The sequence below is a fragment of the Peromyscus californicus genome, unplaced genomic scaffold (genome assembly GCF_007827085.1).
Source record: "Peromyscus californicus insignis strain IS unplaced genomic scaffold, ASM782708v3 Scaffold_10__1_contigs__length_136768540, whole genome shotgun sequence".
NCBI lineage: Eukaryota > Metazoa > Chordata > Mammalia > Rodentia > Cricetidae > Peromyscus > Peromyscus californicus.
The window spans coordinates 2514180-2530736 of record NW_026294391.1 but is presented as its reverse complement, the minus strand read 5'-3'; positions in this window follow the sequence as shown (position 1 = coordinate 2530736).

Sequence of the window (16557 nt, the reverse complement as noted above, 5' to 3'; positions counted from 1 at the left end):
TACTAGCAGTCCTTGATAGGGTCAACCTCATAGATTCAGGAAGTTTCTATTGCACTAGGTTTCCACATTATCCATTCTTTGGTTGAGGAACATCTAGGTTGTCTCCAATTTCGGGCTATTATGAATAAAGCTGCTATGTACATAGTTAAGCAAGTATCCTTGTGACAATATGGAGCATCCATTGGGTATGTGCCCAAGAGTGGTATAGCTGGGTCTTGGAGTAGATTGATTCTCAGTTTTCTGAGGAACCACCATATTGATTTCCACAGTGGCTATACAATTTGGCACTCCCACCAGCAATGGAGTAGTGTTCCCCTTGCTCCACATCCTCAGCAGCATGACCTGCCACTTGTATTATTGATCTTAGCCATTCTGACATGTATAAGTTTGAATCTCAAAGAGGTCTTGATTTTCATTTTCTGATGGCTAAGGATGATGAACATTTCTTTAAGTGTTTCTCAGTCATTTGAAATTTCTCTATAGAGAATTCTCTTTTGTAGCAGGCTTTTTCTTTTGGGTTACCAATCAGCTCCCAAATCAAGACATGGAGACTTTGTATTAGCTATGAATGTTTGGCCTAGCTTAGGCTTGGTTCTTGCTCTCTCTCTTTAACTTAAATTAACCTGTTTCTCTTTAAGAGAGAAACCATCTAAGAGTTGAACAACATTCTACCTTTTGCCTTGGGGCTTTTTACCTTTCTTTCCTTCTGTATGTCTTACTTTCCTGTTTCCTCCTGGCTGGGAGCTGCCTGGCTTATAGCCCTGGGCATATCCCTTTCTTTCTCCCTCATTCTCTTCTCCTTCTTTTCATGGAGCATAGATTTCTCCTCCTACTTATTCTCTCTGCCCACCAGCCTCATCTATCCCTCGCATGCCTAGCTATTGGCTGTTCAGCTTTTTATTAGACCAATCAGGTGCCTTAGACAGGCAAGGTGAAACAAATGCAACACATCTTTACATAATTAAACAAATGAAGCATAAATAAATGTAACACAACTTTACACAGTAAAATATTCCACAACACTCCTTTTAGAAGTGTACCCCATTTTTTAATTGGCTTGTTTGGTTTGTTGATGTCTAATTTCTTGAGTTCTTTATATGTTTTGGATATTAGCCTTCTGTCAGATGTAAAGTTGGTAAAAAAAATCTTTTCCCATTCTGTAGGCTGCCATTTTGTCCTATCACTGATGTCCTTTAGCTTACGGAAGATTTTCAGTTTCATGAGGTCCCTTTTATTAATTGTCAATCGTAGTGCCTGCTCTATCAGTGTTCTGTCCAGTAAGTGTTCAGGAAGTTGTCTCCTGTGCCAATGTGTTCAAGGCTATTCTCCACTTTCTCTTCTCTCAGGTTCAGTGTATCTGGTTTTATGCTGAGTTCTTTGATATCTTGGACTTGAGTTTTGTGCAGGATGATAGATTTGGATCTATTTGAATTTTCTACATGCTGGCATCCAGTTAGAACAGCACCATTTGTTGAAGATGCTTTCTTTTTCATTTTGTATTTCTGACTTCTTTATAAAAAATCAGGTGTCCACAGGTGTGTTGATTTATGTCTGGGTCTTCACTTCAACTCCATCAATCAACCTGCCTGTTTTTATGCCAATACCATGCAGCTATATTTATTTTATTTTTTTAATTAAATTTTTTTTATTCATTTTACATACCAACCACAGATCCCCCTCTCTTCCCTCCTCTGGGCCCCCATCCTTCTCCCCCAAACCACCCCCCATTCCCTCCCCCGACAAGGTAAGGCCTCCCATGAGAAGTCATCAGAGCCTGGTAAGGTCAGCAGAGGCAGGTCCAAGCCCCTCCCCCTGCTGTGCAATGTGTCCCACCATAGGTAGTGGGCTCCAAAAAGCCAGCTCATGCACCAGGGATGGATCCTGATCCTACTGCCAGGAGGCCCTTTAAGCAGATCAAGCTACACAACTGTGTCACTCATGCAGAGGGCCTAGTCCAGTCCTATAGAGGCTCTATAACCGTTGGTCTAAAGTTCATTAGTTCCTACTAGTTTGGTTTAGTTATCTCTATGGGTTTCCCCATAATGATCTTGATGCCCCTTGCTCATAGAATCCCTCTTCTCTCTCTTCAACTGGATTCCTGGAGCTTGGCCTGGTGCTTGGCTATGGGATCTCTGCATCTGCCTCTATCAGTTACTGGATGAGGGCTCTATGATGACAGTTAGGGTATTCACCAATCTGATTACTGGGGTAAGCCAGTTCAGGCACCCTCTCCACTATTGCTAGTAGTCTAAGCTGGGGTCATGCTTGTGGATTCCTGGGAGCTTTCCTACCACCCGTTTCTCCCTATTCCAATGATGTCTCCATCTATCATGGTGTCTCTTTTATTGCTCTCCTACTCTGTCTCTGTTCCAGTTTGACGATCCCGTTCCCTTGTGTTCTCATCCCCCAATCCTTACCCTCTATTGCCCCCCTCATCCCTAGTTTATGCATGGAGATCTCATCTATTTCCCATTCCCAGGGTGGTCCCTGTGTCCCTCTCAGGGTCCTGCTTGTTAGCTAGCTTTTCTGGAGCTGTGGGTTGTAGTCTGGTTATCCTTTGCTTTACATTTAGCATCCACTTACAAGTGAGTACATACCATGTTTGTCCTTCTGAGTCTGGGTTACCTCACTCAGGATGATATTTTCTAGTTCCATCCATTTGCCTACAAATTCATGATATCTTTGTTTTTACCCCATTTTCTTTATCCATTCTTCAGTTGAGGGGCATCTAGGTTGTTTCATGGTTCTGGCTATTACAAATAATGCTGCTAATGAACATAGATGAGCATGTGTCCTTGTTGTATGATTGAGAATTCCTTGAGTATATGCCCAATAGTGGTACAGCTGGGCCTTGAGGTAGATTGATTTCCAATTTTCTGAGAAACTGCCATACTGATTTCTAAAGTGGTTGTACAAGTTTGCACTACCACCAACAGTGGAGAAGTGTTCCCCTTGCTCCACATCCTCTCCAACATAAGCTGTTATCACTGTTTTTGATCTTAGCCGTTCTGGCAGGTATAAGGTAGTATCTCAGAGTCATTTTGATTTGCATTTCCCTGATGACTAAGGATGATGAGCAATTCCTTAAACGTCTTTCAGCCATTTGAGATTCTTCTGTTGAGAATTCTGTTTAGCTCTGTAGCCCATTTTTAATTCGATTGTTTGGTATTTTGATGTCTAGTTTCTTGAATTTTTATATATTTTGGAAATCAGCCCTCTGTCAGATGTGGGGTTGGTGAATATCCTTTCCCATTCTGTAGGCTGTTGTTTTGTCTTATTTACTATGTCCTTTGCCTTACAGAAGAGTCTCAGTTTCAGGGGGTCCAATTTATTAATCATTGCTCTCAGTGTTTGTGCTACTGGTGTTATATTTAGAAAGTGGTCTCCTGTGTCAATGCAAATCAAGGCTACTTACCACTTTCTCTTCTATCAGGTTCAATGTAACTGGATTATGTTGAGATCTTTGATCCATTTGGACTTGAGTTTTGTGCATGGTAACAGATATGAATCTATTTGCAGTCTTCTACATGTTGACATTCAGTTATGCCAACACCATTTGTTGAAGATGCTTTCTTTTTTCCATTGTACAGTTTTGGCTTCTTTGTCAAAAATCAGGTGTTCATGAGTGTGTGGGTTAATGTCAGGATCTTCCCTTCTTTGGGATTTGCTGCAGTGAGGTTATCTATTGCCTGTGTTTTCATGGGTGTATTTAACTTCTTTAGGTTGGAGTTTTCCTTCTAGTGCTTTTTGTATGTTGGAGACCAACTCCGGACAGCTGTGTCTTGAATTTTGTGTGACCTTCCTTACTTTATCAAACCTTGCAAAAAACAGGTTCCTGGCCTAACCTCGGGCTGTACAACTTCCTGGAGTAGGTGCTAATCAGCCAGCTGCAGGGGCCTGGGACCAAAGCGACCTCACCCTTCCTCAGGAATTTTTCATTCTTCTCTCTCTGCTCCCCCTCCGTGCCTGAAGCCCTGCTTATAAGCCTCAATACCCAGTCAATAAACGAGACCTTGACGCGACTCAGACTGACTCTGTCTTCCCTTATGCGCCTGGTCTCCTTTCTCTCTCACCCCCATTGATCTTTCAGGAGGTGCCTCCTCGGGTCTCCCCAATAACCTGGCCTGTGGGACGGGTCATTTGTAGGGCTAGATTTGTGGACAGGTATAGTTTATATCTGGTTTTGTCTTGGAGTGTCTTGTGTGAGTGTCTTTCCATCTACGGTGATTGAAATTTTTTCTGGGTATACTAGTCTGGGCTGGCATCCATGGCCTCTTAATGTCTGCATTACGTCTGTCCAGGACCTTCTGACTTTCAGAGTCTCCATTGAGAATTTGGGTGTTTTTCTAATGTATCTGCCTTTATAAGTCACTTGGGCTTTTCCCTTTGCTGCTCTTAATATTCTTTCTTTATTCTGTATGTTTAGTGGTTTCATTATTATGTGGCAAGTGGACTTTTGGGAGGTTCTAGTCTATTTGGTATTCTATAAGCCTTTTGTTATCTTCATAGGTATTTCCTTCTTTAAGTTGGGAACGTTTTCTTCTTTGATTTTTATTGAATGTATTTTCTGTGCCTTTTAGTTGGTATTCTTCTCCTTCTTCTACCCCTGTTATTCTTAGGTTTGGGTTTTTCATGATGTCCCAGATTTACTGGATGTTTTTTATTATGACATTTTTTGGCATTAATGTTTGCTTTAACTGATGAACTTATTTCCTCTATTGTATCATTCATGCCAGAGATTCTCTCTTCCACCTCTTGTATTCTGTTGGTTATGCTTGCATCTGTAGTTCCTGTTTGTGTACTCAGATTTTCTATTTCCAGCATTGCCTCTGTTTGTGTCTTCTTCATTGTTTCTACTTCAACTTTCAGGTCTTGAACTGTTTCCTTCACCTGTTTAATTGCTTTTTCTTGGTTTTCTTGGCTTTTGTTAAGGGATTTATTGATTTCTTGCATTTTTTTGTCTTTCCCTCAATTTTTTAAGGGAATTTTTCATTTCCTCTTTAAAGGACTCTATTGTGGTGATATTTTATTTGTGCTGAAATGTGGTGATATTTTATTTGTATGTTAATGAAGTTTGCCTGGAAATCAGAGGACACAGCCAGCCATAAACAAAAGTCAGGCAGTGGTAGCACATGCCCTTAATCTGATCACATGGCAACCAGAGTCTCTGTGTATTCAAGGACACGCTATGGAACAACCAAGTGTGGTGACATACACCTTTAATCCCAGTACCAACCATAGAGACCTGGAGGCCTGTACAGACAGGCAGTGACAAGGAAATGAGGTAGCTGGGCTAAGAGCCAATGAGAGAGCTGAACAGCAAGGCAATAAAAGCCTGGGTAGACAAGAACTAGCTCTCTCTCTTGGGAAGTTATGGCGGCTGGTGACTCTCACTATTTCCCTGATCTCTATGGCTTTCACCCCTATATTTGCTTCTGTGTTTCTTATTTAATAAGACTGTTTAGAAATTTGTCTACACTCTACCATCTTCATAAATTTATTTTAAGGTCGATTTCTTCTGCTACTTCTACATTGTGATGTTCAGGTCTTACTGTTATAGAACCACTGGGTTCTGATGGTGCCATATTGCTCTTTAATCGTTGTATGTACTTTTATACTGGCATCTACCCATCTCTTCCTCCAGTAGGTGCAAGAGGTGTCTGTCTGAGGGAGTTGCTCTTGGCTCAATCTTTGCTTGCCATGTCTGTGTCTCAGGAGGCCACTCTTGGTCCAATTGTAGCTCTTGGTCTAATTGGAGCTTACGGATTCTGTATCTTAGGGTGCAGCTCTTAGTCCAATCAGAGCTGGCAGATTCTATGTCTCAGGAAACTGATGAGGTTGCAGGGGGATGGGTGGCTTTGGGGTAAGGATGGGTCTTGTAGATTGCAGGGTCATATGGGGGGTGTTGGTGAGGAAGCCTGCCTACAGGAGTCTTCCCTGCTGGCCTGCAACTGGGACAAGCCATTGGTTGGGGTGGGGGGCCCGGGTTGTACCCCAGAGCCTAGGTCGTAGAGGCAGGACTCTTTGGGTGGGAGAAGAGTCATTCACCTCTGCAACTTTCTTGCTATATAGCTCTGTAGTATAGCTTGAGCAGGGATGGTAATACCTCTGGAAGTTCTATTATTGTTCAGGATATTTTTTAGTTATCCTAGGACTTTTGTTTTTCCATATGAAGTTCAGTACTGTCCTTCCAATGTCTGTAAAGGACTGTGTTGGAATTTAGGTTGGGATTGCATTGAATCTATGTATTGCTTTTGGTAGAATGGCCATTTTTATTATGTTGATCCTATTGACCCATGAGGATGGGAGATCTTTCCATCTTCTGATATCTTCTTTAATTTCTTTCTTCAAAGACTTGAAGTTTTTGTAATGCAACACTTTTACTTGCTTGGTTAGAGTTACCCCAAGATACTTTATATTATTTGTAGCTATTGTGAAGGGTATTTTTTCCCTGATTTCTTTCTTGGTTCATTTTTTAATACATTAGGTGGGCTACTGATATTTTCTAGTTAATCTTATATCCAGCCACTTTACTGTGGGTATTTATTGGCTGTAGACGTTCCCTGGTAGAATTTTTGGGGTCATTTATGTATTACTATCATATCATCTGCAAACAATGATACTTTTAATTCTTCCTTTCCAATTTGTGTCCCCTTGATCTCCTTCAGTTGTCTTATTGCTCTAGCTAGAATTTCAAGTTCTATATTGAATAGATATGGAGAGAGTGGGCAGCCTTGTCTTGTTCCTAATTTTAGCAGAATTGCTTTGAGTTTCTCTCTATTTATTTTGGTGCTGGCTATAGGCTTTCTGTAAATTGTCTTTACTATGCTGAGGTATGTTTCTTATATCCCTACTCTCTCCAAGACCTTTATCATGAAGGGCAGTTGGTTTTTGTCAAAGGCTTTTTCAGCATCTAATGAGATGGTCATGTTTTTTTTTCCTTTCATTTTTTTTTTATATGGTGGATTTACTGAATTTCCTATGTTGAACCATCCATACATCTCTTGGATAAAGCCTACTTGGTCTTTTTTATGTGTTCTTGGATTTAGTTTGCAAGTGTTTTATTGAATATTTTTGCATGTATGTCCATAAGGGAAATTGGGCTGTAATTCTCCTCTTTGTTGAATCTTTGTGCATTTGGGTATCAAGACGACTGTAGCCTCATAATGTTTGTTTTGTTTCTATTTTGTAAAGTAATTTGAGGAGTATTGGCATTAGCTCTTCGTTGAAAGTCTGCTAAAATTCTATACTAAAACCTCCTGGCCGTGTGCCTGCCTTTTCTGGTTGAGAGACTTTTAATAGCTACTTCTATTTCCTTAGGGCTTATAGGTCTATTTAAATTGTTTATCTGGTCTTGATTTAACTTTGGTTAGTGGTATCTATTGATTTCCCAATTTTGTGGAGAGTACAGGTTCTTAAAGTATGACCTAGTGATTCTTTGGATTTCCTCAGTATGTGTTGTTATGTTTCCCTTTTTGTTTCTGATTTTGTTAATTCAGATATTCTTTCTGTCTTTTTGTTAGCTTGGATAAGGGTTTGTCTATGTTATTGATTTTCTCAAAGCACCAGTTCTTTATTTCATTGATTCTTTGCATTGTTCTCTGTTTCTAATGATTTCAGCCATGAGTTTGATTGTTTCCTTCTGTCTACTTCTCTTGGGTGTGTTTACATCTTTTTTTTCTAGAGCTTTGGGTGTGCTGTTAAGTTGCTGATATGAGATCTCTCCAATTTTTTCATGTAGGCACTTAGTGCTATGAACTTTCTTCTTAGCACCACTTTCATTGTGTCAAATAAGTTTTAGTATGTTGTGTATTCATTTTCATTGAATTATAGAAAGTCTTTAATTTCTTTATTTCTGTCTTGACCCAGTACATTTTCATTCAGTATAGCGTTGTTCAGTTTCCATGAGTTTATAAGCTTTCTGGTGTTATTGAAATCCAGCTATAAGTCAGGCAGTATTGGCACATGTCTTTAATCACAGCACTTGGGAGGCAGAGTCAGAGTCAGGTGGATCTCTGTGAGTTAGAGGCCATCCTGGTCTATAAAGCAAGATCCAGGACAGGCACCAAAACTGTACAGAGAAACCTTGTCTCAGACAAAAAAAAAGAAACCCAGCTATAATCTGTGGTGGTCTGATAGGATGCAGGGAATGATTTCACTTTTATCTGTTAGTATCTACTTTGTGTGTGTTTGAGATACTGAGAAGATGGTATATTCCTTTATGCTTAGGTAAAATGTTCTATAGATTTTGTTTGGTTCATTAGGTTAATAACATCTGTTAGTTACAGTATTATCCTCTTTAGTTTTTGGCTGTTTGTTGTTCAGAGTGGGGGTATTGAATCTCCCACTATCAATGTGTGAGGGTCAATGTGTGATTTAAGCTTTAGTAATGTTTCTTTTACATATGTGGGTGCCCTTGCATTTGGGAAACAGATGTTAAGAATGGAAATATTATCTTGGTGGATTTTTCCTTTGATGAGTATGAAGTCTCCTTTCCATATCTTTTTTATTAATTTTGCTTTGAAGTCTATTTTGTGAGATATTAGAATGGTTACATTAGCTTGCTTCTCAAGTCCATTTGCTTAGAAAAACTTTTTTTTCAACCCTTTACTCTGGGATAATATCTATCTTTGATGTTGAAGTGTGTTTCTTGAATGCAGCAGAAGGATCCTGTTTTTGCATACGTTCTGTTAGTCCTTGTCTTATTATTGGGGAATTGAGTCCATTGATATTGATATTGAGATATATCAATGACCAATGATTGTTTATTCCTGTTGCTTTGTTGTTGGTGGTGGTAGTGGTGGTGATGGTGGTGGTAGTGTGCGTGTGCGTGTGCGTGTGCGTGTGCGTGTGCGTGTGCATGTGTGTGTGTGTGTGTGTGTGTGTGTGTGTGTGTGTGTGTGTGTGTGTGTGTTTTATGTGTGTTTCTCTTTTTTTAGCTTTGCTGGTGTGAGATCATTTATTATTTGTTTCCTGTGTTTTCTTTCTTCTAGTCCCTTTGGTAGGACTGAATTTGTAGATAGCTACTGTTTAAATTTTACTTTATCATGGAATATCTTGTTTTCTCCATCTATGGTGATTGAAAGTTTTGCTGGGTATAGTAGTCTGGACTCACATCTGTGGTCTCTTAGAGTCTGTAGGACATCTGTTCAGACCCTTCTGGATTTAAAGTCTTCAATGAGAAGTTGAGTGTAGTTATATTAGGTCTCCCTTTATATGTTACTTACTCTTTTTCCCTTGTAGCTTTTAATATTCTTTCTTTGTTCTTTATGTTTAGAGTTTTGAGTATGTGGTAAGGGGACTTTCTTTTCTGTCCAATATATGTGACATTTTTTATGCTTCTTTTACCTTCATAAGCTGTCGTTCTTTAGGTTGGGAAATTTTTCTTCTATGATTTATTGAATATATGTTGAAAATATACTTTCTGGGCTTTTGAGCAGGGATTCTTCACAATCTTATATTCCTATTATTCTTAGGTTTGGTCTTTTCATAGTGTCCCAGATTTCCTGGATGCTTTATGTCAGGAACTTTTTAGATGTAACATTTTCTTTGGCAAATATGTCCATTTCTTCTATCATACACCTAAAATTCTCTCTTCTGTCTCTTCTATTCTGTTGGTGAAACTTGTCTCTGTAGCTCCTGTTCACTTACCTATACTTTCATTTCCAGAATTCCCTCAATTCATGCAAGAAAGCTTTTATTCTAATTTTCATGACTTGAATGTTTTTATTAACTTCCTTCAACTCTTTTTTTTTGGCTTTCTTTAAGGGATTTATTAATTTCATCCAAATTTTTGTTTGTCTTTTCCTTGATTTCTTTAAGGAATTTATTCATCTTCTCTTTAAGGACTTCTACCATCTACATAAAGTTGGTTTTAAGGTTATTTTTTGTGCTTTGGCTATGTTGGAATATTCAGGGCTTGCTTTGTAGGATAGCTGGGTTCTGCTGGTGACATATTGTCCTTGCTATTGTCGATTGTGGTTTTACACTGTTGTCTGGAGATCTGGGTTTGGATGATTTAAGATCTAGGTGCCAATTCTGAGTTTGTCTTTGTTGGATGGGTGTTTTATTCCTTGGTTTCTCTTTCCTCTCTGTTCTTCTGGCCATTGTGACCTTTGGTCATGCAGGTGGCCTCTGCCTGAGGTTGAAGCTAGGACACAGCAATGAGGAGGGGGCATAGAGTGTGGCAGCACCAAGACAGTTGGGGAGGTCTTCAGGTGGGGGTCTACCTGAAATTTTGGTGGCTGGAGTTTATCTTAACTCTTATGCATAGATCTATGATCCATTTTGAGGTTTTTGTTTTATTTTGATTTTTGCCTGCTTTAGGTCAATTTTGTTGTTGTTTTACATGATTTTTTTCATCTGTGTGTGTCATTGTTCTAGCACCATGAATTGAAAAGACTGGTTTTTTTTGTTTGTTTGTTTTATTTTTTGGTTTTCTGAGACAGAGTTTCTCTGGGAACAGCCCTCGATGTCGTGGAACTAGAACTCACTCTGTAGACCAGGTTGGCCTTGAACTCCCAGAGATCCACCTGCCTATGCCTGCTGAGTAATGGGACTAAAGGTGTGCTCCATCATGCCCAGCTGAAAAGACTTATCTCCACTGAAATATACTGCTACTTTTACTGAAAATCAATTAAACACAAATATGAAGGCTTATATCTGAACATCAGTTCTGTTCTATTGGTCTATCTGCCTACCCTTTTGCCAGCACCACACTATCTTGATTATTCTAGCTTTGTGGTGACTTTGAAATCCTCCATCTTTGTCACTCTTTTCATGATTGCTTTGTTGTTCTGCAGCCTTTTCATTTCTACACAAATGTTTGGAACAATTTGTCAATTTCTAGAAAAGATTTTGCTGGACATTTGATACAGATAGAATCCACAGATCAATAGAGAGAGAACTCTTATTGTTAGCTTTCCTGTGACAGAAATGGTTTAAAGGAGGAAAAATGTCTTTGGGGTCACTATTGCAGAGCTATCAGCCCATCATGGTGAGGGGGGGCATAGTAGAAAAAGTCATTCCTATCAGGGTCAAAAAAGGCCAAGGAAGGGATTGAGAACAAGATACCTGTAGTGACCTGCTTCTAGTGACCTACTTTCCGCTAGGGCCTGTCCCCTTCAGTTTCTACCACCTAGCCAAATAATGCTACCAGCAGAGAACCAAACATTTAACACATGAGCTTATGTGTGTGTTGGGGGGAGCGGCTACATTTCTTTTCAATCCATAATTACATGTTAATAATGTCTTCCAGGCAATAAATGTTGAATATATTTAGATCTTATTTAATATTTCTCACCAATGTTGTGTAAATTTTAGTAAAAATCCTACTCTACTTTTACAAGTTTATTTCTAAGTTTTTATTCTTTAAATTTATACTACTACTACTACTACTACTACCACTTATTATTATTATTATTATTATCATCATCATCATCATCATCATCATCATCATCATGTGTGATGTATGTGGGGGCACACATGAGCCATGACATATGTACCATTGTGTCAGTTTAGAGGTCAGAGAACACCTTTGTGTGTTGATTTCTCTCCTTCCACATTTTCATGGGTTCTAGAGATCAAACTCAGCCTGGCAAGCACTTTTGCCCAGTGATCCATCCACTGCCCCCTATGCTTTTCTTCTTGTGTATGCTATTACTAATGAGAATTTCTTTGTTTTGGACTGCCCATTACTAGCATATATAAATATACTTCTGTACATTTTTTATGTGTGTGTGTATACACATGCACATTTATGTTTACAAATTGTGTGCAGACATATGCTCTTGTGTGTGCTCCTGTGGAGACCAGAGGTGGATGTCAATTTTTTTTTTTGAAATAGGGGTTTCTGACTGAACTTCGTGTTCACAAGTTGACTGGCTCAAAAGTAAACCCTCAAGATCTTTGTCTCCACCTCTCCAGTACTAGGACTACAGGTGCATATTGGATGCCTAGCTTTTTACATGAGTGCTGGGATCTGAACTCAGGTCCTCATGCTTATAAGCAAGCACTCTATCCACTGAATTGTAGCCTCAACCAATTTCTGTGCATGTTTAAAAATATCTTAAAACCCCCTTGGGTTATTTTATTAGTTCGACTAGGCTTTTGTTGTGTTGAGGTTTCTCAGGGTTTTCTATATACATGCTTGTTATGGGATCTGTGAAAGGAGGCAGATTTTCCTTTTCCTTTCTAACCAGAATGTCTTTCACTTCTTCTGCTTGATTGTAATTATTAGACCTCCAGTACAATGTGGAAAACAACTGGAATGATGAGACATAACTGTCTTGTTTCTGACTTTGGGAAAAAAAAACATGCCAATTTTCACCATTAAGCATAAAAATAAGCAGCAGCAACAACAACAATAACAACACACACACACACACACACACACACACACACACACACACACACACACACACACACACACTGACCTCTGGCTCTAGTTCCTGGCATTGCCTTCCTAAAATTTTTATAATTTACTAAGTGATTGGAATGTCTGACACAGAGCTCCTAAATCCCTTGGAATCTCCAGAGTGATAACCTCTTTTGTTCTATTGAGACAACCCTTGGACTCTATCCTGGATAGAGTCAGGATAGCGGTTGGTTGCCAGGGGAACCAACCATGTGATTAAAGACTTGGAACACTGTCAGTCCCACCCCACCCCCAGTCCCCAGGGAAGTTAGAGGAGCTGAAGGTTGAGTTGATCACCAGTGACCAAGGATGTAATCAATTGTAATTACATGATGAAGCTTCCAAAATTCCCAGGACAGGGTTCAGAGAGCCTTTTTCAGGATAACTGTGTTCACTGTAGGTACCTGAGATGGCATGATGCTTCTGTGTCCCTTCTCACATGTCTTTCACTTAGCATCACTTCCATCTGGCATCACATCCATCAGTATCCTTTGGGATATCCTTTATAATACATGAGGAAGCATGACTTTAAGCGTGAGTTTAAAATGTTTCCCCAATGTCTGTGAACCACTTTAGCAAATGAATGGAACATGAAGAGGGAATTATAGGAATCTCAGTTTCTATCCAGTTGGTTAGAAACACAAGTCACAAACTAAGATTTTTTATTGGCATCCAATGTGTGTGTTGGGGATAGTTTTACGTTACTGAATTCTCAGCTTATAGGCTCTGATGTTATCTCTAAGCAAGAGAAAATATAATTGAATTACAGGGCTCTTAGCTGATGTCTACTGGGGAATGACTTGGTGGTATGTGAGGATACCCAACCCCAGACACATGGCAGATGTCAGTACTTTGAGTGTTACATGAGAATAAGAAAAACACTGTTTTCTTTTGTTTATTTTTTATTTTCTATTTCTAGTTTGTTGAACTGTGTGGTTTTTTTTTTAAATCAGGAATAAATGTTGGATATGGCCAAGTGCTTTTCTGTGTCTACTGAGATAGTTGTGTGTGTTTTGTCTTTTATTCTATTCATATGATACATTACTTAATTTGATAATAATTAACCAAACTTGTACTCCTGAAAGAAATCCCATTTTTCTTTTCCTTAGTGTGTATGTGTGTTGATAAATAATTTTTTCAAAGATGTTTGTGTTTATATAAGGCATATGGTTTTGTCTATAAAGAATATTGGTATAGTTTTCTTTCCTTGTAATGCATTGTCTTATTTTGCTGTTAAGGTGCATTAGTTACTTTTCTCGTTGGTATGACAAAACACATAATAAGAAGCAGCTTGAGGAAGGAAGAATTTATTTTGGTTCATGGTTTGAGGATTGGTACAGAAGGCATGGCAGTGGGAGCACAAAGTGACTGGTCATGTTGCATCTGCAGTCAAGAAGCAAAGAAGACCAGTGAGGTAGGTGGCTCAGTGGACAAAGATACTTGCCTTCAAGGCTAATAGCCTGTGTTTGATTGCTGGAACCCATATAGTGGAAAGAGAGACCCAACTGCCACAAGTTGTCATCACACACACACACACACACACACACACACACACACACACACACACACACACACACACAGAGAGAGAGACAGACAGACAGACAGACAGACAGACAGACAGACACTATACAAATTTTTGAAAGAAGCAGAGAAATCTGAGTGTTAATATTCAGCTTGCTTCTTCTTTTGTCCCTTTTTATTTAGTCTGAGATCCCAGCTCATAGGATAGTGGCACCCACATTTAGAGATGTTCCCATTTCTCAGTTAAACCTCTTTGGAAACACCCTCAGAGATACAACATTAATGCCTTTGCTGTGTGTTTTTTAACCCAGTCAAGCTGACACTCCTTAACCATCATATAGGCTAATACTGGTCCTGTTAAAGGAATTAATAATGTTTCTTGCTCTTCTGGTTTTATAGAAAAAGCTGTGAAGGACTAATAACAATTTCTTTAAGTGTTTGCTAGAATTTCTTAGTGAGGTCATCTGGACATGGTTTCATTTTGTGGGAAGATTCTCATTTACCAGTTCAAGTCTAGTTCTAGTTCTTAATGCGTTTTGTATCTTTTCTTCAGTAAGTCACAAATTTATGTTCCTCTAGGGGTGTGTTCATTCCATCTAAACTGTTTATTTCTTGGCATAAGTTTCCTCCCAGATTTGGCATATAATGCCTTTAATTCTGCAGTTAAGTAGTGATGCCTCTTCTTTCATTCTTGAGTTTGGTATTGTGTCAACTTTGTTGATCTTTGCAAAGAACCAACTTTTGGTTCTGTAGCTAGAGTTTTCCTGCCTGGCCCACAGTCAGGACAGATCTCTATCACCCACAAGTTCCACAGCCGCTCAGACCCAACCAAGTAAACACAGAGACTTATATTGGTTACAAACTGTATGGCCATGGCAGGCTTCTTGCTAACTGTTCTTATAGCTTAAATTAATCCATTTCCATTAATCTATACCTTGCCACATGGCTCGTGGCTTACCGGCATCTTCACATGCTGTTTCTCATCATGGCGACTGGCAGTGTCTCTCTGACTCAGCCTTGCACTTCCCAGCTTTATTCTCCTCTCCTTGTCCCACCTATACTTCCTGCCTAGCCAATGGCCAATCAGTATTTTATTTATTGACCAATCAGCAACACATTTGCCATACAGAACATCCCACAGCATAGTTCCACTGATTTTTTCTATATTTTGTCTGTTTTTTGTTCCATTGATTTCTGCCATAACATTTATTATTTTATTTTTCTGCTGCATTTTTTGTTTACTTTGATTTGATTTTCTATTTTAGTTGCTCTCCTCCACCCAGTGAGCCTCACTGATGACAATTGGGCTAGGCACCAATCTGTGAGTATAGCAGAATGTCATTAGGAATCCTTTCATTGACTTAAAAAAAATTTTGTTGGTGGTGGTCAGACGTGTTTAGTTCTATCCTAGGGTCTCTGGGATATCCTGCCGCTGGGTCTTGGCCCTCAATGGGGAGCTCCCTCTCAGGATATGGGTCTCCAGTTATGCCAGTCATTATTTGGCCACTCCCACAATTTCTGCACCAGCTTTACCCCAGCACATCTTACAGGCAGAACAAATTGTAGGGCAAAGGGTTTGTGGCTGGATTGGTATCACAGTCCCTCCACTGGAAGTTTTCCTGGTTACAGGAGATGGCAGGTTCAGGGTCTGTATCCCCTATTGCTAGGAGTCTAAGCTAGGGTAACCCTCATAGATTCCTGGGTGTTTCCATTGCAGTATGTTTCTAGATCATCCAAGAGATGCCCCCAGACTGCACTTGAGGAGATCTGACTCTTATTCATGACTTTATTACTTATATCTAGTATGAGGCATATCTTAGAGTAGATAACCTAATGCATGATTGTTTAGTTTTAAAAAAAAAGATGAAAGCAATTTAAATAAACTTTTTTCACTTTTGATGGGATAATTATTTTCCAAAGGTAAAGAGATCACTTTGGAGTGAGGGTTAAATAAGAATCATTTCTATCTGGGGTTAGGGAGACTAAGGCAATTAGATCATAAGTCTTCCTTCTCAAAATATTTTAAAATATGTTAAGTGTCCTCACATGTTTGATGTCAATAGTATAGGCATCTATCATCATACTCATCTATCATCATACTCAAGTAAATAATTATCTGTGAAACAGATAGGAACATTTCATTTGTTTGTCAGAAACATTTTTACTGTATCACTAGGGCCTTAGTTTTCTACACAATCAGCTATTTTCTGCTTTAAAGGATATGGTAGACTTATGAGAAAGAGGGAGAGGGAGGGAGGATAGAAAGAAAGGGAGAAAAGCAGAATGTGATAGAGTTTAAGACACCCTTCAATAACCCCAGCATCCTGGTATTTATGTTGTTGTATAACCCCTTCCCCTGAGAATGGATGGGGCCCACTTCTACACAAATAAGATATAGAAAAGCTGATAGGAAAGGATATCCCTTCTGTGATAAACAGAAAATTTTAACTTCTACCTTACTAACCTATCTGCCTTGCTTGATTTAGTAAAAACAGTTACATGATAAACTACCCAATGGAAAGGACAATGTGGTTACCTGCTAGCAAAGATGTAAAAAACTAAGTCCATTGGCCCTTGAAGAAATGAACCCTACCAACAACCACACGAGCTTAGAAGTAGAT